The sequence below is a fragment of the Ictidomys tridecemlineatus genome, chromosome 7, assembly GCF_052094955.1.
Source record: "Ictidomys tridecemlineatus isolate mIctTri1 chromosome 7, mIctTri1.hap1, whole genome shotgun sequence".
Taxonomy (NCBI): domain Eukaryota; kingdom Metazoa; phylum Chordata; class Mammalia; order Rodentia; family Sciuridae; genus Ictidomys; species Ictidomys tridecemlineatus.
In genome coordinates, this window is record NC_135483.1 from 109,022,534 (window position 1) to 109,045,509 (window position 22,976).

The 22,976-nt window shown below is 42.0% G+C and overlaps 1 pseudogene; it reads right to left on the minus strand.

Moving 5' to 3' along the window:
* Positions 1–13,233: 13,233 nt before the first annotated feature.
* On the minus strand, positions 13,234–13,717 carry LOC101955815 (large ribosomal subunit protein eL43 pseudogene; annotated as a pseudogene).
* Between the last annotated feature and the right edge of the window lie 9,259 nt (positions 13,718–22,976).

The following is a 22,976-nucleotide window of genomic DNA, read 5'->3' on the forward strand; positions in this document are numbered from 1 at the left end:
AAGTTAGAAAGTCTTCTAAAGAGAGAAAAAAAATCTAACCTATGAATTATTTTCAAATGTAGTTACATTTTTATAAATATTAAAATTAACAATTAGTGTCACCTCATCTTTGTCATATTTGTAGACATCTCATTAAACATTTATTTTGATTTTATTATTTTATTTTTGTATTGTGGAACCAAGAACTATTTCCCCTGGTCTTTAATATTTATACACATTCTTGAGCACTGTGTTCATACGGCTGGATATTTATAATAGCCCTGTTTATAATATGCTTTAAAGTCATGCAATGGTTTAGAAATTAATAAGACGTTGAGCTAGTAGCATTTATGTATTGTTTTTGCTTTCTGTGTCTAGTCCTCAGCTAGATTACATAGACCCAGGAGTCAAGAGGTAGAAGTTGGACTGGTATATCAACCGTCATAGTGACGTGCTTGTAGAATTCATATTTCTTTTCTTTGAAAACTCAAGTTCTGCTGGATTAGAAGTTCTGGTTCCCGTGAAAAGGAATTTACAGCAGAGGATCTGGCACAGATATTTCTAATCTGAAGTCTGACTACCACCCACTCCAATTTAGCCTTCTTATGCTGATAACCACTTGGCCAAGACTGACTGACCATTGACCACGACGATTATCCTGAAGAAATAGAATTGTTACTACTTGGGGACAAGAAGGGGCTATGTTTTGAACCAAAGGGACTCCCTGGCGTGTCTCTGGGAATTTTCAAAGCCCAATGCAACTATAAAATGGCAAGTGCAGGAACAATAGTCCCTAAACAGGAAAGCAAAAGAGGGTTTTTTTCCTTTAGACATAAAGGTTTGGCTGTGGATGAGGGAGATCTAAAACGTGATGGAGAAGAAACATGAAAAAATAACAATAAAGTCTTAGGATCAGCTACATCAGCAGAGAGCAGTATTTGTGTCACTAAAACTAGTGTTTTAGGGTTTTCATAGAAATTTTAGCTGGTTACCACTTGAAGGTTCTGTGATAGTTGTGACTTAAAGTTTGAGCAGAGCTGGGCAGTGTAAAGGGTGGATAGTATCAGATAGAGGACATGCCCTGCTTAATGTCACCTTGGTCCCCTTTTAATTTCAACACAGCTGTGGCCACAAGTCTGTACAGATATATCCTGAGAGCAGTTTTCTTCAACTGTTCCTCATTTCTCTTGCTTTCTGTCCTGGGTTTCTCTACTACTATATGGAAGATGTTCGGACACATTAGAATTCTAGAAATTTGAGGGGAAACTCTTGACTAAGGATGCTTATGGATAAGTGCTTCCATATTTTTCTTTAAACATTTCTAAGTTACATTTTATTCAGATCCTCAGAAAGTTCCAAGTGGGATCAACTCCCTGGCATTCACAGTGATGAATGGCTTAGAAATGCATCTTATAGAGTCATTCTGTTTCTCTCTGTTTTACTCTTCCTAGTTGCTCACTCGTGTTTTTTCGAATAAATTCTTGAGATAAAATTTCTTTATATAGCCAGTCCACGCTGCAGGCTCTGAATTTGGAGAAACTTAGACTAAGAGTAACACAAACTATCTTTTTCCTCCATCCTGAATCTATTGGCTTTCACCCTTCTTCAAATTATTTGCATGAGTGTGTACATATGTGTAACATAATTTATAAAATTAATTAACTTTGAGGTTTTATAGTCAAAGATGGAAGACTCAGTTTCCAAACCTGTCTGATCATTTGAATCATTTGAATGGAACCCCAACTCCCAAATATACTACAGTAGGATCTCCAGGTTTTAGATCTAGAACCCTACATTTTCTCAAAGTTCCATAACTCATTCTATATAATTTATGTCTGAGAACTGTGGGTTGGGATATCCTAAGTTTGTTTTAGTGACAGAACAATGGAATCTATGAGCTTACAGATATCTCTAATCAGGAGAGTGGATGAATGGGATCCTAAACTTTTTTTAAGGCAGAAAGAGCCAGAGTGAAAGAGAGATGTGCATGAAGTTTTCAGAAGACTGTGTTGTATTGGTCATCTCACAGAATCTGCCTACTTTACATGGGATTGCTCATATTTTTGTTTGGCTTGATATGAGTGCTTTGTGAAATACTGGCTTGTTTCATAGATGACATTAATGGCATTGCTTCAAAAGTTTCTTGTTTTCCCTCTATAAATGATTATGTTCCCTCTGTTTTTTTTTTCTGTTAAATCTGGGAACCTTCTCTTTCCTTCCCAAAGCAGTCAAATCCATGACACAAGGAAAAAACAACAATAATGCTACATTTCCACTTACTTAGGTCTTGGGAATAGTTCTTCTTCTTTTTTTAGTTGTTGATGGACCTTTAATTTATTAATTTATTTATTTATTTATATGTGGTGCTGAGAATTAAACCCAATGCCTCATACATGCCAGGTAAGTGCTCTACCTCTGAGCAACAACCCCAACTTGGGAATAGTTCTTAATGTGTAAATCCTGTGACATTTGAAAACTCTTCGAATTGCATCTCTACTGCATTTGAGTCCCATCACTGTGTCCATACTTTGAGGAGTCATCCTCCCAGACAATTAGGACTGGTTCCAAGGGATTATGCCAAGATGTGAAACCAGATTCACAGGATAAGGCTTTGGTGACCGTAGAATTCTACCTTCTTCAGCTTTGTGTTCAACCCTCAAGAGCCACCCTGGTGTGCCTCCCCAGTCCCTGCTAGTGCACACAGCCAGAACTCATAATACTTTGGTTGTTTATGTTATTTCCTTCCATTGCAGGGACCATATTTTCTTACTTCAGTTGTGTTGTAAACTGACTCTAGTTTTTGGTTTTGAGGTAATAAGGGGAGACAAGGTAGTGTTGAGGAAAACAAGCATTATTTTACAGTGTACCTGCCTCAGGTGAGTTCTCGTTGCTGTTTCAGTTGAATAAAGCTTCTTTCTTCTAGAAGGGAGAGGAAGTCTTTTGAAATTGTGAAGATTAAGAGGATTTTGAGTGTCCCAAGATCTCAGGCTCATCCATGTAAATATCCCCATTTGAGTCTCTGGATCCCACTCTTTCGCTATCAGGATTTTCAATGTGGCAATGGAAAGTATTGAGGCTGTGCATTCAGTCTTCTTTGTGGCTCTGATAACATTATTAAATTCTGGGTCTGATTTTCAGCACAGCCTGCCCTCTGGCTGTAACAGCCATATCGTCTGTCTTAAGTGCTAACAAGAAGTAATTTTTACTTTCACAGACTTGTCTTAGATTTGATAGTTGGCTAACTTGAACTTCTCCTTTTCTTTTTTTTTCAAAGTGTCTAAAGGCATTGAATCCATAATTCTTAAAATTATCATTGCCCCTACCATTCAATGGCTATCATATATGCCAGTGCTTCCCATTCTACCTGCACTTCATCCATGTTGACCACCAATGAGAGTCTTGTAATCGTGGTATTATTACATGCCAGAGTTTATTACAGTCTTATTTACTACCAGTAAGGAGTTCCTTATTGCTTTCTGACCAGCAGTTGATTCAATTCCAAAATCTTCTTTTATAGGTCTGCTTGAGAAGGCCACTTTTGGTATCTGATATCTTAACCTGAGTTTTCTTCCAAAGTGTGAGCCTGAGGGATAAGGGTTAGTGCATCCAACTTGTTGATTAGGAAGTGACTCCAAAGAAGAGGTATCAACAACTAGAAAGAGTATACTAATAGACAAGTGGGAAATTAGTAAGCTGGATCATTTCTTTTGGAGGCTAGAGTTTGATCCTAGTGAGATCCCAGAGTGTAGCATGTGCCTCAGGATCTTCACTTAGGAGACACAAGAAAGAAGTATTTATCCAGTGTATCCACTGTCACCCTTTCTCCATCAGTCAAGGGTCCCCCCATAAGATGTTCATTTCTTCCACTTCCGCACTTCAGCATGTTTTAGGATTATGTGGCCTCCCGCATGGTGGAAGCAGAGAAGTCCTGAGATCCCTGAGGAGCCAAGATAAGATAAGGTCAGATACTGCTTTCCAAATTGGCTGCACCAATTTGCAGTCCCACCAACAATGTACAAGTGTACCCTTTTCCCCACATCCTCGCCAGCACTTACTGTTGTTTGACTTCGTAATGGCTGCCAATCTTACTGGAGTGAGATGGTATCTTAGGGTGGTTTTGATTTGCATTTCTCTGACTTGGAAAGCTGGGAATGGAACCACCATTTGACCCAGCTATCCCCCTTCTAGATCTATTCCCTAAAGACCTAAAAAGAGCATGCTACAGGGACACTGCTACATCGATGTTCATAGCAGCACAATTCACAATAGCAAGACTGTGGAACCAACCTAGATGCCCTTCAATAGACAAATGGATAAAAAAAATGTGGCATTTATACACAATGGAGTATTACTCTGCATTAAGAAATGACAAAATCATAGAATTTGGAGGGAAATGGATGGCATTAGAGCAGATTATGCTAAGCGAAGCTAGCCAAGCCCTAAAAAACAAATGCCAAATGTCTTCTTTGATATAAGGAGAGTAACTAAGAACAGACTAGGGAAGAAGAGCATGAGAAGAAGACCATCATTAAACAAGGAGGAGAGGTGGGAGGGAAAGGGAGAGAGAAGGGAAATTGCATGGAAATGGAAGGAGACCCTCAGGGTTATACAAAATTACATACAAGAGGAAGTGAGGGGAAAGGGAAAAATAATACAAGGGGGAGGAATGAATTACAGTAGTGGGGGTAGAGAGAGAAGAGGGGAGGGGAGGGGAGGGGAGGGGGGATAGTAGAGGATAGGAAAGGCAGCAGAATACAACAGACATGAGTATATCAATATGTAAATCAATGGAAGTGTAACTGATGTGATTCTGCAAGCTGTATATGGGGTAAAATGGGAGTTCATAACCCACTTGAATCAAAATGTGAAATATGATATATCAAGAACTATGTAATGTTTTGAACAACCAACAATAAAAAAAAAAAAGATAAGGTCAGATAATTCCTGCAAGGCTGTTGCCTCAGCTTTGTATAGAGTGAAAAGATGGGCCCTGAGTGCATGAAACCAGGTACACATGCTGTCTCCTGAGACCAAAACAGATTGTAAAAGAAATCCACAACTTTTGGAAGGGATATTCTCTATTTTTAAAATGTATACTTAGAATGAAGATCCCATTTAACTTTCTTTAATTTTTTTCTAATCATTTAAACCATAGAGATAATAAAATACCCATTGGAGAAAGTCACTTGAACATTTCAAAGAGAAAAATAAAGGGCAGAAAGCTGATGAAAGGGAAACAAATGAAAAGCCACCTGCCTAAGGGACTCAGTGGATGGGAAATTGATGACTGAGTTGTTTATGCAATGACCTCCATCCCTCTGTTCTGCACAAAATCCTCCTCATCCTTCAGGTCCATATTTGGCTCTCCTCTCTGGTTCCCAACTCCATCTTCCCCCATCCTATGAGTCCAGCCCTTCCCAGAGTCACTCTTCTGTCATCTCTGCTACCAGAGCCTTTGACACAAACCTGTTTTCTGGCATCTGCCCGATTGCACAGCCGCTCTCTCTTTGGCCTTTCTAAGAGATCAGGGTGTCCTCTCAGGCTCAACCTTCATGCCTTTTCCAGTGCTTTCTATGAACTCGGTTTCTGAATCTCACTCATTTAATCATTTAGCAATGACCTTTCTGGGTCTACTGTGTGCTGGGTGCAGTGAAAAGGAGAACTTTTTACAAGACCCAGGTTCTGCCCTCAGCAGGGCAGAGAAATCCAGTGGGCAGGTCAGAGAGATGGTTGATGAGAAGTCCAATCTCCATTATAAAGCCTGAAATTCTAATTCAGGCGTTGTTACTGTTAGTCCTGAGCTGATAAAACCCACGGGTGAGTTCAGGAGATAATGGTTCTATCGGAAGCAAAGACACAGAATAGCCAGGAGATAGGTGACCCTTAGCTTTGGGTCTGGTGTACACTTCCCACCTTACACATCAACATAGGAGTGCATGGGAAAGGCCACAGAGCAGCAGGGGATTCAGGAAGGAGGAAGGGGTGGGATCCAGGGTATGGACCACCAGACTGGTAAAACCTACCCAGTTGCATTCAAAAAGGAGGAACTTCTCAAAGCCCTGGTTAGAACACTAGCTCCTGAGGATCAGGAGCAGTGTAAGCCAAAAATCTTTGTCCTCTGTCTCAACTCATATTACCCCCTCCCCTGCCCACCCACTGTCCTCAGTCATACTCCCATCCAGGATGAACGTCTCCAGGAGGCCCAGCTGGCAATCCTCTCAAGTAGTGTTAACTAGGTCTTCCAGACTGAGGCCAGCTCACAAACCAGACCTGACCTGAGAGCACTTCAGAGAGAAGCACTGTGGGAGGAAGGAGTTATTCAAAGACTTCCCCCCGCTCACACTCTGATACCAGTTCTCAGGGCAGTTTCAGTTCTGGGTCAAGAGTTGATATAACCCAGACAAATGATCCTCGGCTCCCTCCAAGTGAAGCTGCTCTGAGCTTGTCTGAGGTTTCTGGTCAGACATTAACAGAAGCTTGAGTATGCCTTACCTTTCTCATGGAGGCATGTTCTGTTAAATTGGAAATTTTTATGAATTATTTTGAAAACATCCAGTCAGGTCCTCAGCTCGTCTACAGGGAGAAAGTAGCTTCCTGATTTGTCACTTTATTTTTTTAATATTCTTTATATATTTTTATGTTTTGCTAGAACGCTCATGACACAAACTTAAAGTATAAGAAGCTAGGTACAGTGGTGCATGCCTGTAATCCCAGAGACTGGGGGGCTGAGGCAGGAGGATCACAAGTCACAGCTAGCCTGGGCAAATTAGTGAGGCCCTGTCTCAATATGAAAAATGAGAAGGGCTGGGATGTAAGTCAGTGGTAGAGCACCCCTGGGTTCAATCCCTAGTACTGTAAACCAACCAACAAAAACAAACAAACAAGTATGATTCAGTTGACATTTGGTAGATTCACAATGCTGTGTAACTTCTATCTAGGTCCCAAGTGTTTTTGTTACTTGAAAAAGAAATCTCATACCTAACAAACAGTCTCTTCCTATTCTCTCCTCCTATAGCCCCTGGGAACCACTCATCTAACTTTCTGTCTCTGTGTATTTAACTATTCTGGATATGTCATATAATCTGTGACCTTTTGTGACCTTTTGTGCCTTGTTTTTATTGTTTAATAGTATTTTATATTTTCAAGGTTCACTTCCCCCTTTTTTGTGTGTGGTCCTAGGGATGGAGCCCAAGGGTGCTCTACCACTGAGCTACCTCCCCTCCCAGCCCTTTTTTATTTTGAGACAGTGTATTGCTAAATTGCCCAGCCTGAATGGTTCATTGTATACATAAGCCCCATTTTATTTATTCATTCATCCATCACTCCTATTTTTTTGCTACCTCTTAAAATCCTGGATGTTGAGGCATCTGAAGATGAAACTGGGTGACAGGGCCACTCTGTGTTCTTTAAAAGGAGAAACAACTTTTAAGGAAGTGAAGACAGCCCAAGGTGCAATTCTGTAAAGTTGACACCTTTAAAATATTTAATCTAAATACCCAGCTGGTTAGGGATATTTTCTTCTGACTTTGTTGTTAGAAAAAAAACAAAAACAAAAAACACAGGAGAGCTCTTTGCTGTTATTTTATTTTTCCTTGCTTAAGAGAAATCACTGAGCTTGAATTCCCTAAGTGGGTCTCCCTTATCTGATCAAATGGGTTTCTTGATGCTCTGAAAGTGGACTTTTGAGGCAAGATGTGGAGAGCACAGCTCTCTAAATCTCTAAATATAAACACAGCAGAACTCAGGCAGTGAGATGAGACAGACACCTGCCGGGGGTGGTTTGGTGTTTGGGTTTGGCCTGTCTCCCACTCTCTGAGGCCCAGCTTCCACCTTAGCACCAGCCCAGCATTTGTGCCCAAAGAGCAGAGGCCAATTAAAGGTAGGAGAGCTGCTCTCTCTTTGACGTGTTTCCTTCCCCAGTCGTGAATTGCAACAGAGGAGATGAGATAGAGAAGAGGAACCTCAACAGAAAGGACCAAGGGGAGGGTAAATGTAAACAGTGTTTTTGCCACCCAGTGACAAGAAACCAGCTCAAGAAAGCAAACTAATGTATAGCTGGACCAGGCTAGGAGAAGGGAACCCTCCTTCCTTGCAGGGGACTTCTGTGAGGTTGTTAAAGCTGAAAGATCAGTCAGAGCTAGTGTCTCATTGACTTTATCCCTAGAAGATGGACTCCTGATTAGCAAGGTTGAATTTTACCAGCAGATCTTTCTAGAAAAAAATTTTCCCAAAGTCCATTGACCTGAACAGAGTTTTATAGAAAAGCAGAAGCCTGAACCTGTGGTTATTAAATATGATTAGTAGAAACAAAAGCTCTATAGGCCCACAGCAGAATCAGCAATTAATTTTCTCCATTCTGAATATCACTGAGTTTAATTTGCTGTTCATGCCTCTCTTGATTTTAGGCTCCTTTGGGGGTCTTTGCTGTTTTCTGAGGCATCCTACAAAACCTCCAGCATTGCTTTATTCATGCCCTACCTGGTACTGCAGAGTGGTGTGGTGTGGTAGAAAAAAGGCAGGAGGCTCCAGTTTTAGATCTACTTCTGGCCAAGGGCAAGTCATTCATCATCTCAGTATTGTGATCTCTAAAATGAAGCAGGGAGGGGAGATGTTTCCCAAAGCATGTTCTGTATTCACCTACTTTTATGATTAATTGGTTGAGGGATAATTTGGGGGAGGTGTTGATACCCCCACATTTCCAGCCTGCCAGTGCTTTGGCAGAGGAAATGCAGAAAGTTAAGGCTCCTAAGTAGTAAGAACCGCAGGGCATATGTGTGGTGCTGATGGCATGGATGTCTCTAGTGTTCAGGATTTAGGATGCTTTTTTTTTTTTTTTTTTTTTTTGTACAAGGTTTGAACTCAGGGGCACTAGAACACTGAGTCACATCCCCAGCCCTATTTTGTATTTTATTTAGAGACAGGGTCTCACTGAGTTGCTTAGTGCCTTGTGGTTGCTGAGGCCAGCTTTGAACTCGCGATCCTCCTGTCTAAGCCTCCTAAACTCCTGGGACTGTAGGCATATGCCACGATGCCTATCTAGGATGCTGTGTTTTTATATGAAAAGTAATAGTCTAAGTTTTATACTGATTATTAATATTTCTTTATCATTATGCCCCAGAGTGGAATTGCTTGGCCCAAGAATATTTTAAAACTATTTATAAATGGATATGATCAAGTTCCTGAAAGTTAAGCCCAAAATACATTGAGACACCCCCACCAAATATAGTGACTTCACATAGAAGGAAGTTCACTTCTCTTTCACAGGACAGACCATAACAAGGGCTCCTGACCCAAGGGCTGACTGCATATCCAGCTCCTACTGCTGCTCTAGATTGGCTGCATTCACTCCTAGCAGGTCCCAGCTATCAAGGAAAGTGGCAAGTGGCAAGGGAATACTTATGCCTCCCCTGAAGAACCAGACAGGACACTCACATGGTCACATATTAAGCTGAAAGAAGCCTACAAAAGTGCAGTCTATAGGTCAGATATTTGCCTCATTAAAATTCAGGGTTTCATTTTAAAGGTGGAAGGATAATTACTGGTGTACAATCATATTCTCTGCTAGATGACTCATGCCAAATTATTTTCCAAAATTATTTGTGCCAAAGTTCAGTTCTACCTTGATTGTGTGAGTATGCCAGTTTAATAGACATTTATTAAGGACCTTTCATTGTGTTAAACCCTCAGACATCACAGGGATATTGATTGGAAGATGTGGGAGACAGTTTAGTTCACAGGAAATAGTGGTTGACTTAAGTGCTGATGTGTGTGGTGCAGACTCTGTATACAAGGAAAGGACTGGTAAAGCCTAGAATGTGCAGGAGTTTCCTTAGTTTGCAGGATGTTGTTGCTCACCAATTCTTTTTGTAGTGCTGGGGATAAATTCAGTGTCTTGTACATGCCAACTTTCCAACTCCTGATTGTCTCTGTTCACAGAGGGGGAGCTCATAAAAGGAAATTCAGACTTGCCCCTTGATGCCATTTGACCACATCTTGAACCTATTTACTAAATCTTTCTACTGTCAAATAAATAGCAAAGTGGTAGGGTTTTGAAATGTGCTTCTTGGAGTGAAGGACTCAAAGCAGTGTCAGGAAGAGCCAAGTCCTGGGCCCCAGAGGAGTTGGAAGCTATTTGTAGGTTTGGAGGATGTTGGTCTCCCTCTGCTGAAGATGGAGGCTCCCTCCTGCCCCAGGCAACCCTTGAGGAAAATACCGTCTCTGACATCTCCAAAGGTTCGTTCAGAGTCCAGTCACTAATAGCCTTGAACCAGAAAGCATTCCTCTGGGAACTTTTCCTTCATATTCCATAAGTTGGAGAAGGGAAGAAATTAGTGCTGTAGTTGAATGAAAGACTGAACAAAATGATGCCAGTTGATGTTTTAAGACTGCGCTTGCGGAAGAGGTTCTGACTGTAAAAGACACTGTCAAAACTGTGAAGAGGGTATTCATTTTGGTTCTGTCTCTCCCAGGAGTTTCATCTCTTTGCTTCTCTGCCAGTATCATGGCAGCCCCACCCATTCCTCTCCAAAAATCTGTCCTATTTGGCAGCATCTCATGTTCCAGTTTTTCTCTTCCTGCTTTCTTACTCCTGCTTTGAGTGATATGTGTTCTACTTTTTTTTTTTTTTTTCAGTGCTGGAGTTTGAACTCAGGGCCTGGCACATGTTAGGCAAAATCTCTACCACTGAGCTACATTGCCAGCCCCTGTGTTCTTCTGCCTTGTTCTACTTTTTCTGGAATCTAAGCCTGATTTCTCTCCATTCCTGCATTTTCTCATGCCTTCATTCACCCTTCTATCCTTCATCTTCCAATCTATCACATTGTCCATCCATCCGTCCAACCAGCCAGCCACTCACCCACGAACTCAGGTAAGCTAATAGTCTTTAGAAATCTTAATATTAAACATTTCCCAGCTGAGGGAATTTCTGGCATAATAATAGGTTAAAGGGATAAATGTTTGGGGACAGGCGAACGGTGGATTAGCCGTTCTCTCATCATAGAGCTAGCTAGCTTATATCTGTAATGTCAAGATAAAAGCAAATTTGGAGATGATTTTGCTCACTTTTGGCTGTCACTTCTGCCTAACTACTGTCTGTATAGAACATGCCATAGCCTGCATCTGTGGTGACAAAGGCCTGGGTTTGTAGCAGGCATGGAAGCCTCTGTGCAGCACCTGCCCTGGGTCTAGCTGTGACCTTCTCTTGGGTTCTGACTCCACCTGTGGTCAGGTCACTGAAATTGTGGGTACCATCTCTCCTGTCGCACTTTCATTCTGATTAGCTTCATTCTGAAGAACTTTCGACAGCTCTTTACAGACATGGGTTAGCATGGGAAAACCAGTTCCTCTGTATGAGACTGATTTAATCTCTTTGTGCAGCAACTGATCTTGGGATAAAATAATTCTTCTCATGTCAAGTACATAGGATGTGTCAGCCTACAGCCTCTCCCAGAGCAACGTGGGCTTTCTCAGAGGAGGCCCTTAGCATTGCTGGGACAGCCAGCTAAGAGTTGTCTGACTGACTTAGGCTCTGATGTAACAGTCACTTTTAGGCTTGGTGCCACCCAGCTGTGGGTATAATCAAACAATCTGTAGCTTAGTGGGACATCCTGCTTGTTCTGGGTGACTCAGAACTCCCGGGCAGCTGGTTGAAGTTTGTTTACAATAGTGCCGCCCACTCATCCTGCACCCCCAACTCCCTAAAAACCACTCCACAGGTGGCCTGACTTTTGGTACAAATAAAAGTTTGTCAACTGTTGCTTTCTTTCTCCTGTCTTTTTTTTTTTTTAACTTAACAAAATTAAGCTAGGGGGAGGGAGTCCATTAATAAAAGGTTTCTATTACAAAATTATTGACCCTCTGCAGGGGCTTTGGAGGAGAGTAGAAAGATCAATATTATTTAGAATAAAATAGCAGGGCAGACATTACTCAGGGGAAATAGACTCTTCAGTATGAGAGGGACTATAGATTTCCACCTGGGCAGTCAATGTTTGAAGATGATGAAACTGTGTGTTGGAATTGGCCGTCTGGTAATTATTTGAGAAGTCTTGGGGAGACTGTAAATGTACTTTTTAAAAAAAAAAAAAAAAAAGTAACAAAATCCTCAACTAAAGTATTTTGGAAATAAGGAGCGAATATTTTCATGGACAAGCAGAAACTAAAACATTAATGCAATGTGAATCCATTGGCTGAGAATAATGCAGAGCATTTGATTAATTTGTGGATGGATTCACAGCCACAGAAGTGGCATGATGACAGTGCCTATGGGAAGGACAAGGAGAAAAGGTAGGTTTCTAGCTGGGGTGGCTAATGAGAAGCCATTCTCCTTCTTTAAGCCTGGATCTTTCACTTTTTTCTTGGAAGTTTTGTGGAAACTTGAGAATGGGTGGGAAACAGGGTGGATTATCAGGGAGAGCAGATCAATTTAATGGGTACAGTTAGCTCTCCATCTCTGTCATGTGAGCCAATTAATCTGCAGGCGGGTAAAATACAGCTAATTGAGCCATTGTTGGAACATTTGCAAATTGCTGAGATAGGGATCTCTGGATGGCTCCCAGTATGAGGGGAAACCTGTTCCATTGCAGCTGTGGTGAGTTCTTGGCTCTCAGACCCTTGGATGTGCCAGGAGAGCCCTGGAAGTACCAGGGCACTGCCAGAAAGGTGTGCAAGAGGAAGAGGGAAATGAGAGGGAACTCCCAAGTGAAGAAAAGTAAAGGGTGAGGGGAACCAGAGGGAAGAAAAAAAGAGAAAGAGGAGAGGAGTGAAGAGGAGAGGAGGGTAGTGGGTGATGTGGGGGGTGGTATATGATGCTTTTAGGTGCTGCTGTGGTCTGAAGGGACCATTCACCTAAACCAGCTTTCTCAATATTCAGAGGAGAGCTCATGTCCTATAAAGTATTAGTTGGTGTTTTATGGGGGAACTAAAAAAATGGGGCAGAGGAGTCTTTGGTCTCGTCCATTTGGGAAGTGGTTCGGTAGATTTTTTTAGTGCAGCTCTTCTTAGTGCCTTGGCACCATAGTATGCAGCCTTTCTTCAGACTATTTTATTGAGGAACCATTTACTCAAGGACCAACATTGTGAAAACTGAAGTTTTTTTTTTTAATGTCTATTCTTTGTATATTTTAGCATATTTTACCTTTAAAACAAATTTTGTACAATGTCAATGTATCTCAGAGTTGTTGAACAGTGTTAAAAAAAAAAAAAAAAAAAAAAAAGCTGAGCATATACCTAAGCCGTAAGACTTAGTTTCATGCCATTATCATCTGACTACTGAGGAAAAAAAGACCTGAATTACAATAACCCATCTCAGCAAAATTTTCCAATTCAAATTAGAAGGGCTTCATTTTTCAAATCTTTTGAAAGGGCAATATTAATGCAATTCACATCAGAACATCCAGTTAATACAATTACAAACAAACCACAATTTTGCTATATGGTAGAACTTTCTACTGGTCTTTCAATTCCTTCAGCCTTCTGATTGCCGACTTGACTGTGACGGCAGAAGTGATGTTGTAGGTCCAGGCACCACCAGCCACTGTTTTCATGCAGGAACCACAGTGCCAGATCGCCACAGCCCGTCTCTTCATCTTGGTTTTGCCACAGAAGGAACATGTGTACTTGGCATGCTGGCTGATTTCAATTTTCTTCACCATTTTCTGGAGAGAGGCACCTTAGCGGGCCCCATATTTACCAACGATTCCGACTTTCTTAGTGCGTTTAGCCATGTCGCCGCGACTTGGGCCCGAGACTGAAGAGGAGAACTGAAGTTTTTGAAATTCGGATCCAGGTCCATCTCCCCTTTTCTAGGCATTTCCATGAGTAAGTTCCTTCCTCGTTGTTATGGTTTAGACCTTAAACCACAAGGGTGCATGTGCTAAAGGATTGATCACCAGCCTATGGAAGGTGCTTTTAGGAGTTGGTGGAATCTTTAGGAGCTGAGGTCTAGTGGGAAGAAGTGAGGTTGTGCCCTCAAAGGGGCTATTGGGACTCTGGTCCCTTCTCCCCAACCCCAATCTTGTTGCTTCCTAGCTGCCACACTCTCCTGCCATGAGGTACTGTGTTGCCACAGGCCAAAAGCAACAAGGCCAAGTGATCATCAGTTGAAACTTCTGAAACCATAAAACAAAATAAACCTTTCCTTCTTTTAAATGGATTATCTCAGGCATTTTGTCCCAGCAATGGAAATCTGACTAACACAGTTGTTTATGTGAAGGGCACTGGAGAATGAAGAATGCTTCAGAGGGGTATTGGGTATTGGTGTGTTAGTGCCGAGGTGGGCAGGCTTGGTAACTGCATTCTTCTTCCTGGAAAGGAATTGCTCCAACCCCTCAGAGGTATAACCCCTTAGATGCTCTCTAAGAACCTCCTGGTGGAAGGGAGCTGGCCAAGCCCCTTAGGCCCATCCTTACTATTGGTATCAGATTTGCCATTTTAGGTTGGGAGCCATTTTTATCTAGGGATTCCTAAGTTTTGATTCAGGAGCCATTTTATCTAGGGACTCCCAGGCTTGATTCTGAATGTGCCTGCTAAAAGGTTAAGCCCACCCTAGTCCATGACACAACCCCTAAGTATGCTTGTGAAATTTCTCTTGTGGGCTATAAAGATGCTCTGTGAGTGCCCACAGGCTGCTGCTCTCCTGTGCGGGGGGGGCAGCCTTGTTGGTTTGCTCCATACTACCGACAATAAATCTCTCCTATGGGATTCAGGTCCTTGGACTGTATGAGTGTTCTTTCACTTACCACCATGCCCCTCCCCATGAAGTCATTTAAATGGTGACAACCCTCAGAGTTCCCATCCATAAGTAAGAGAACTCCCTCTAGGGATGCAGCTTCACGGGCACATGTCCAAACTCCCACTGGGATTATCTAGTAGACACAGCCCTCTGGGCTGACCTATGCTGCCTCAAACATTATACTTCTGAACAGATTCCCTGCTTTCTCTGGAGGTCCGCTGCTGTGTCCACATCTCCCTATTGAAGGCTTTTATTCTGCTTATTTATGGGAGCTATTTGAATAGATTGAATGAAAATTACTCCTACCCGGAAGCTTGGGGTAAACAAAAAAGAACTTCAACTTCATTTGCAGGCCACCCTGAATTCCAAGAAGGATTTTAAAAGGTAATTAACCACTATTAGCATCTCCTAGATTTTGCTTTCTTTCACTTTCTACGAATGGGGTTCCTAGCTCCTAACAGGAGCACATAGTCTGGGGGAACATATATATTTTTCCGTCTCCAAAACTAGCAGGAAAAATAGACTATAGGGAAGGGAAGACATAGAGGAAATTATGCTTTAGGTTGTTTCTCCCCAAATGCCATGACTACCTGCTCGTTATAGAGATTTTGAAAATATAGAAAAATGGAGAGAATGAAGATTTTTTTTTAAATGAAAATAAACTGGGAAAAATTTCACTGTCTTGTCAGCAAAAGAAATGGTTCTGTTTTTCTCCAGTGACTGCTTAGTTTTTACCTACAAACATGGGAGGTTTCCTATGTATTTATGTGTCCAACTTTGTGTGAGTTGCTAGAAAACTCTGTAATGTGCTTTTGTGGAAATTATGAATTATTCATTGGTTAATGTTTATTAAAGGTCTAGCATATGCTAGGAACTCTACTAGGCCTTGGGGATACATTAGTGAGCCAGACAGACATGGGGTGACCAGTCATGGCTGGTGTGATCTGATGGGTGTTGACAAGTATTAGTACGTCTCATCAAGTTAGCACTTTGCTTGTGTGTCAGGAAAAGTTAATTCCTCCAGTGTTTTTGTGTTCTTCCAGCACTTTCCCCTTCTCCTCATTCCAAGGGGACTGGCCTGCACTGTACTCTCACCTATGGGTGAGACTTGTGGTGCCAGAGGACACCCCCTGTCTTTTGTAGAAATCACTTGGCATTTTCTCTTGGAGGAGATTGTAACTGGGGTTCCAAAGAAGGGAGGGAGGAAGGAAGGGTGGGGAGAAGAAGAGGGAGGGAAGGAGGAAGTGAAAAACCAGCCTCTATCTCAGAGCAAAGCCTGTCCAAGGAAGGGATATGACCTTTGTCCTTGGAAAGACCCACAGAGCACTCCTAGGCACATTCCCACCCTGCTAAGTTGTTTATCTACAAATAACTGGAGAGATTTGCTGCTCCAGGTGTCCCTGACTCAGTCAGGCTAGGTGGGGATCCATAGCAGCCCCCTAGCAGCCACCAATCAGCATGAGACAGGAAAATACCTGGGATGCCAGATGACCCTTCCAGTAGTTTATGGTGTTGAGAAACCATGTAGTTCAGCATGAACATCCCTTTTGGCTTAAGCCAATCAGTTCAAATGAATACCCCTTTTGTACTGACCAATCACCCCTACCCAACTTGTTCCCACCAGTGAATGTGCTAATCATGTTTTAGAGTTGTTATTTGATTTTCCCGGGGTGTGTGATGATTGTGATGATTTGCTAAGAGATGCTATGATGTATGTGAGGTCCCTGCCTTCTCCAAAGAATGCATAAAACTGCTGCAAACTCTGGGCTCGAGGCCTCTCGGCGTCACCAGTTGCTGTGTGTGCGCACGGAGGACGAGTTAGCTCGCAATAAACACCTCTTTGCTGCTTACAGCAATCTTGGGTCTCTGGTGGTCTTTGGGGGTCCCGAATTCGAGCATAACAGAAGGGGGAGAGGGAAGGAGGGAGGGGGGAGAGGGAGAGGGAGGGGAAGAGGAAGAGGGAGGGGGAGAGGGAGGGGGGAGAGGAAGAGGGAGGGGGAGAGGGAAGGAAGGAGGGGGGAGAGGGAGAGGGAGGGGAAAAGGAAGAGGAAGGGGGAGGGGGAGGGTTAGAGGGAGAGGGAGGGGAAGAGGAAGAGGGAGGGGGAGAGGGAGGGTTAGAGAGAGAGGGAGGGGAAGAGGAAGAGGGAGGGGAGAGGGAGGGTTAGAGGGAGAGGGAGGGGAAAAGGAAGAGGGAGGGGGAGAGGGAGGGTTAGAGGGAGAGGGAGGGGAAAAGGAAGAGGGAGGGGGAGAGGGAGAGGCAGGGGGAGAGGGAGAGAGAGAGGGAGGAGAATATGGTTTCAGAGAGATGGTGGTATGTACAAGAGTGAAGAGCTTCTGTGGTATTGAGATGGAATAGAGAGGCTGGTGGAATGCAGCAGCTCTGCAGTGTTCTCCCTGGGGATTCTCAGAGAGGAGAAGCTGGTGGCACATCAAGGAGGAAGACTCCAGGTACCTGTGCTGCCAGCAACAGTGAAGACCATCATAGTCCTACTTCAGAAGAGAGCAACCGAGCTGCCTGCTTCTAGGACATGGAGCCCTTGTCCATGGCCATCTGCTTGCTGATCAGTGTGGAGTGATGGCTGATACCCAGAGGTTTCATGATTCTTGAGGCTCTTCAGGTCTTTACAGAACTTATGTCAAACACTAGCTACCTGTGTCAAACACCAGTCTTAAATTTTTTTTTGTAAGATAACAGCAACCAACATAAAGTTGTAACAATCGCCCCTTCGTCTTCTGAATATAACCCTCATTGCTCTATGGCTTATATTTTAAAATAACATTTCCCCCCTCTCTCCGCCTCCCTAATAAGATTAGGGAGACAGTGTTCTCTTTTCCTCTTTTATTCCCCTAGTTAACTGCCCTTGAACATACCCAGGACAGGAAGGAGATGCCTGCTGAGGATCTGGTAAGTGAATATCTCCCAAATTAACAAGTGAATTCTAACACACCATCAGGGTGCCCTGGGACCCCCTACCAGAGCACACCTGGAATGTAACCCTTAAAGAGCTCCTTTAAAACCTCCCTGTTCTCTCCTGATGGGGAGAGTCACAGCCTTTGGGACAAGAGTCCCGCCCCCCCCACACCCGTTTTTCTCCTTTGCTAGCAAAACAGTAAATCTTCTTTTCCCTTTTTCTCAAAACCATGTTCAATTTTTAAATTGGAATTAATTGGCATTGGGGACAGGGACCAGGCTTTTGGTTACAAATTTGATGACACAGATGGAACCTGAGAGTAGCCCCTGATTGGCTTTCTTGGGTAGGCCTGGCACTCCAAGGAACTGCACTTCCATGCTGAGGATGTAAGGCAAACTTTCTGAGAGTTGACTACTGGAAATTTAGGAGATGGTCTAGTGTGTCTCGGTTGGGTCGAACAGAGGAGCTATTCCTGTGAATAAAGGGAGAGACTGAGGGACTCCCAGCAGCTCCCAAAGCCCCCTTGCTTCAGGGAACTCCTGCCTTTCTTCCCTGTATTATAAGGATTTCTCCATCTTGGTCTAGTTTGATATAAAGGAAACACTGCAGTAAAGTAGCAGCACCTTGGTCGTTGGATTAGCTCCCCCAGTGTGCACATGGAGACCCTTGATTCTACACTTCTGGTTCCCCTTTGTGGAAACATCTGGTCCCCTTGTGGGGACATCTGTGACACCACTGGTGTAGAAGTGACAGTTAAGTGGGAGTTGGGAAGTTGGGGGGGATTTTTCCCCTATCTGGTCTGTTTTAAAGGTTACCATCTGTTGGCCATGATTTGGGGATCCTCTCTGTCTCTGTTTTTTGTTTGTTTCTGGTCCTTTAAGACATGGGCAATACTGTGTTGATCCTATAGATTGTTTCTTGGGAAAGATCTTGGCTGAATGGGCCACCTACAGATGTAAATGTGTCTAAGAAAAAGATGATATTTTACTGTAACAGTCTGGTCTTTGAATGGTTTTCTGAATTATTGTACAATCTTGCAGTTGGGAGTTGGTCTGTCAGAGATAAAATAAGTGAAAGATTCTGTGTGTACAGGCACATATGTAATTATATAATAAGAAATCTTAACAATCAAAAACTAAATTGATGCAAAAAGGTGCTGCCTCTAATGCATGAGAATAGCAGGACACCAAGGAGGACTGAAAAAATGAATTTTTTTTTTTTCCCTTTGAAACCAGTGCTAACAGTCTGAGTACTGCTTCTCATCCTGGCCTCAGGCAATTGCAAATCATCCTGCTGTGGGTTAGGGATACCCATCCTGGAATACCCATCCTGGGATAAAGGGAAACAAAACAAAACAAAACAGGAAAGCTGCCTGGTCTATAGAGAAATGGGCAAAAAGGACCTGGCCTCTACTTTACTTTCCAGCCACTCTTTGCCCATAGGATAAAATTGGAGTTTGAGAACAGGGCTCAGTGCATTGCTTCTGCAGACAAATGAAATCTGTGTGGGCTGTAGGTCTCACTGATTTTCTTTTTGGGTTTTTATCTCATGGGTTAAAAGAGTGAAACCCATGAATGGTGGCAGAGGACAAAAAAAAAAAAATCAGTTTTGAATGAGAGAATAAAAAGATAAAACTCCCCTGATGTGAGGGGGAAACTGGCAGAAAGCTTTTCTACTTGAGGATGCTAGTCTGGGGACTCAAGGCTTCTGGATAAAGGCATTGATCAGAGTTCATGCTGAACAGACATCAAAAAGTGTTGGGGCTGATTGTTGGAATCTATTCTGTATGGATGTTGGGAAGGTACGAAGGCTATTGGATTGGCTCATGACTTTCTATTTGACTGTGTGCCTTTAGACCTTAAGTCTGAATTCTGTAACCTCCATTTGAGTCCACCCCTATTTCCATTTTCCCACCACTCTGGGACAAAGGACTGGACAGGAATGCTTAACCTCACAGAGTCGCCTTTACATTTGGGAAAAAAAAAAAAAAACATATCTGGGGCCCATTACACTCATTGACAATTAACTAACCTGTGTTAATGGGGAATGGAAGATGAAAGCTGCCAGTCACAAGGAATGGGGCATTGGGTTCCAGTACTATTAAATTATAACCTGTGGACAAAATAGTCTCTCCTTTTTAAGATCTGATAGGATACCCTATTTGGCCAGAGGACACTTCTGGGTGCCTCCCTACCTGTTGCCCACAGAGCTAAAATACAACGGCCTCCCTGAGTCCCCATGAATTCAAGCACCTGTGTCTTGGCCCTGCTGATTTCTGCAGAGAGATCCCTAACAATCTTTGGATGGTCAATGTGACCTTCATTGGACAGAGTGCCTTAGATATGTACATATATAAAGAAAGAATCTCTGGGTACAATTGACAGTGGGAACTCTCTTAAAGTTGATGGCATTATGATGATGGTAAAGGAGACTGTGTTCCAACCCCTTGAGTGCAATCTGGAAGTAAAAAAGACACAGTTTTTAAAAATATGCCAGACTGATCCCTCTCCTGGGATAAAATTTTTTGTGTAAATTAAATGTACAGAAAATACTTTCACGCAAAAAGTAACAACTTCATTGGCAAGTGCCTTCCAGGGAAAGGGGGGGTGGGGAGGGGAGGGGAGGATAACCCCTTAAGAGAGAGACATTAATGGAGATTCATTCTCTTCTGGACAGTTGTTTAAAATGCGAATTGATTCAGCTTTGCCAGATATCCTACTCTGCCTATTCTGTCTATTAAAAATACTTCACACCGATGAGTACCAATTCGTGCAATGCTTGAAAGCTATAAAATATTAAAGTGTGATGTCCATTTCTTTTAGGATTTTTCTTTGTTAGACAAATAGATGACTTACAATTTTGACCTGGCTTGATTTTTAACGATTAACTTGAATATATGTGACTAGAGATATGAATATACCTGATACTAAATATGTTTGTCTGAGCCTTATCTAAATGTTTCATAAAAGTTTATAACTGCTAAACTCTACATCTTGTAATTATCTGTGGATTCTTAATTTTACTGTAAAATTAAACCTAGTTGATATAAGGACATATGTGTAATGGTGATGCTAACTATTTATTCTTTGTATATTAAGTATACTCATGCTCTTCTTATATACAAGTTTTAAAATATAAAGCTCAAAAGAGCACTTTATTATGCCGATGTTCACCAAACTCTGTAATGGTAATGTTAGACTTATAAAAATAGCAAATTTCATTGGGAATTTATGTCATTTAATGTTCTGTAACTGGTCTTGTTATCAATGAGATGTATATAAAATTTTATGTTACTTTTTTACATGGGGTAGAAATTTAAATGTATTTTTAAAAGATAATGAGAGCCTGATCTGTTTAAATGTGGATATGTAAAACATGAAAACATTTTGCTACTTTTCCACAAAAAAGGGTTAAAAGCTCTCTGAGCTTTTCTTTGATTCATATGTCAGATGTGTTGTGTTCAAAAGATTGATTTTTTTTTGTAAAGATTATTGTGATCTCAAACAGGGGATATAATGTATAACTAAGTAAATCTTCAAGATTATAAAAGTCACTTTTCTTGGTTCACAGATATTATACAAACTGAATGTGTTAATTTCATTTTGTATTTTCCTTGAAAACTTTATAACTGTTGCCTGTTAGTGTTTTGCAGAGGTATTGCTTATGAAAGAAAAAAAAGCCCACTTGGATTAACTTGAGAAAATAAGCCATCAGCTACAGGACAAATAGTATATGATGCTGACTTCCAGTACTAATACTAACCCCAATTAAATGAAAGGGGTAACTGTGAAATTATAGATTCTGAAGTTATAACCTGTTACTCCCTCTTTGAGACTGGTAAAAATGGCTTGTTGGGTATTTAAAAACCAAAAACTTACAGAACAAAGTCAAGGAAGTAAAAGGGCTAAGGAAAAAACAGCCAATGTTTAGCCCTTGCACTCTAAGATCAGTCGGCACCCAGAGAATGACGGGACCCCTCTGAGGGCTTTTAAACTCTGGTGAGTCACTTGACACTGATCAGGGAGACTGAGGGAACCCTAGAGAATAGGAAGCCAACTAGTTCACATTCTACAAAAAGAAGGCCATTGGAGACTGAAATGCCTGATGCTTCCAAGAGAAGCCACCTGTGGTCATCAAGACCCTAATCTGACCCATCCTGGGACATGACACTACTGGTGGAGGAAGGCTAAAGGAGCCAGAGGCTTCTCACATTGTCCCCAAGAGTGATCTCTGAGGAATCTCAGCTGACTCTTAAGAAGAGGAGCAAGGTTAATTTTGACCAACTTGGTCTTAAACACCTGGCAGGAGAGTATAGCCTGAGCACAGTCCTACATGAACATTTAAAAGGAAAAACAATGTCTTTTTTTTTTTTAAGTGTAACTTAAGATGTACACTTGTGTCAGCCTTACCAAAAGTAAGTAAGTAAAGCTGCAGGCTGTAAAGGAAGGGTTCTTGTGGGAGTGCTTAATATTCACTATCACAAAGGACTCTAGAGACACAAGCTTGTCCTGTGTTTCAGAGACTGGCTGAAATATTAATTGTTTTTGTATTAATTATTTACCAAAAAAGTAATGCTTTGCTGTCTTGAATATTGTTGTCCATTCACCTGCCAACTGCTACCACTGCTGTGATGCTGTGATACCCTTAATTGTTCATGCCCCACTTGACAGAAAATAAGGATTTCGGATCACTCCCTGCCCCCAACTTCACCCTCTCTCAGCAGGAAGTAGCTTGGAGATGTCCTAGCCTACTTTTCCATAGAAGTGGAAGGTAGAAATTGACAGTGGGGCAATGTAACTGTGGTTCCTTCACCTTCTGAATAGCCCTCATTGCTGTATGGCTTATTTTTTATGAGAATGTGTGTGTGTGTGTGTTTTTTTTTTCCCTTCTTGGTCTCTTCTCTCCTCTCCCCCTCCCTAATAAGATCAGGGAGACATTGTTATCTTTTCTTCTCCTAGTTAATTGCCCTTGAACACACCCACTACAGGAAGGAGATGCCTGCTGAGGATTTGGGAAGTGAATATCTCCCAAATTAACAAGTGAATCCTAACATACCATCAGGGTGCCCTGGGACCCCTTACCAGAGCACATCTGGAATGTAATCCTTGAGCTCCTTTAAAACCCCCCTGTCCATCCTGATGGGCAGTGTCACAGCCTTTGGGACAGGAGTCCCCTTTGCTAGCAAAGCAATAAACCTTCTTTTTTCCTTTTTTCCCCCCAAATCCTGTTCTCATTATTAAATTGGCATTTATTAGCATTGGGGACAGGGATTGAGCTTTTGGTTACAAACTCACTATTAGATTAGAACACAATAACACGATTAATTTAGATTAAATGTTGCTACATGACAATGGAAC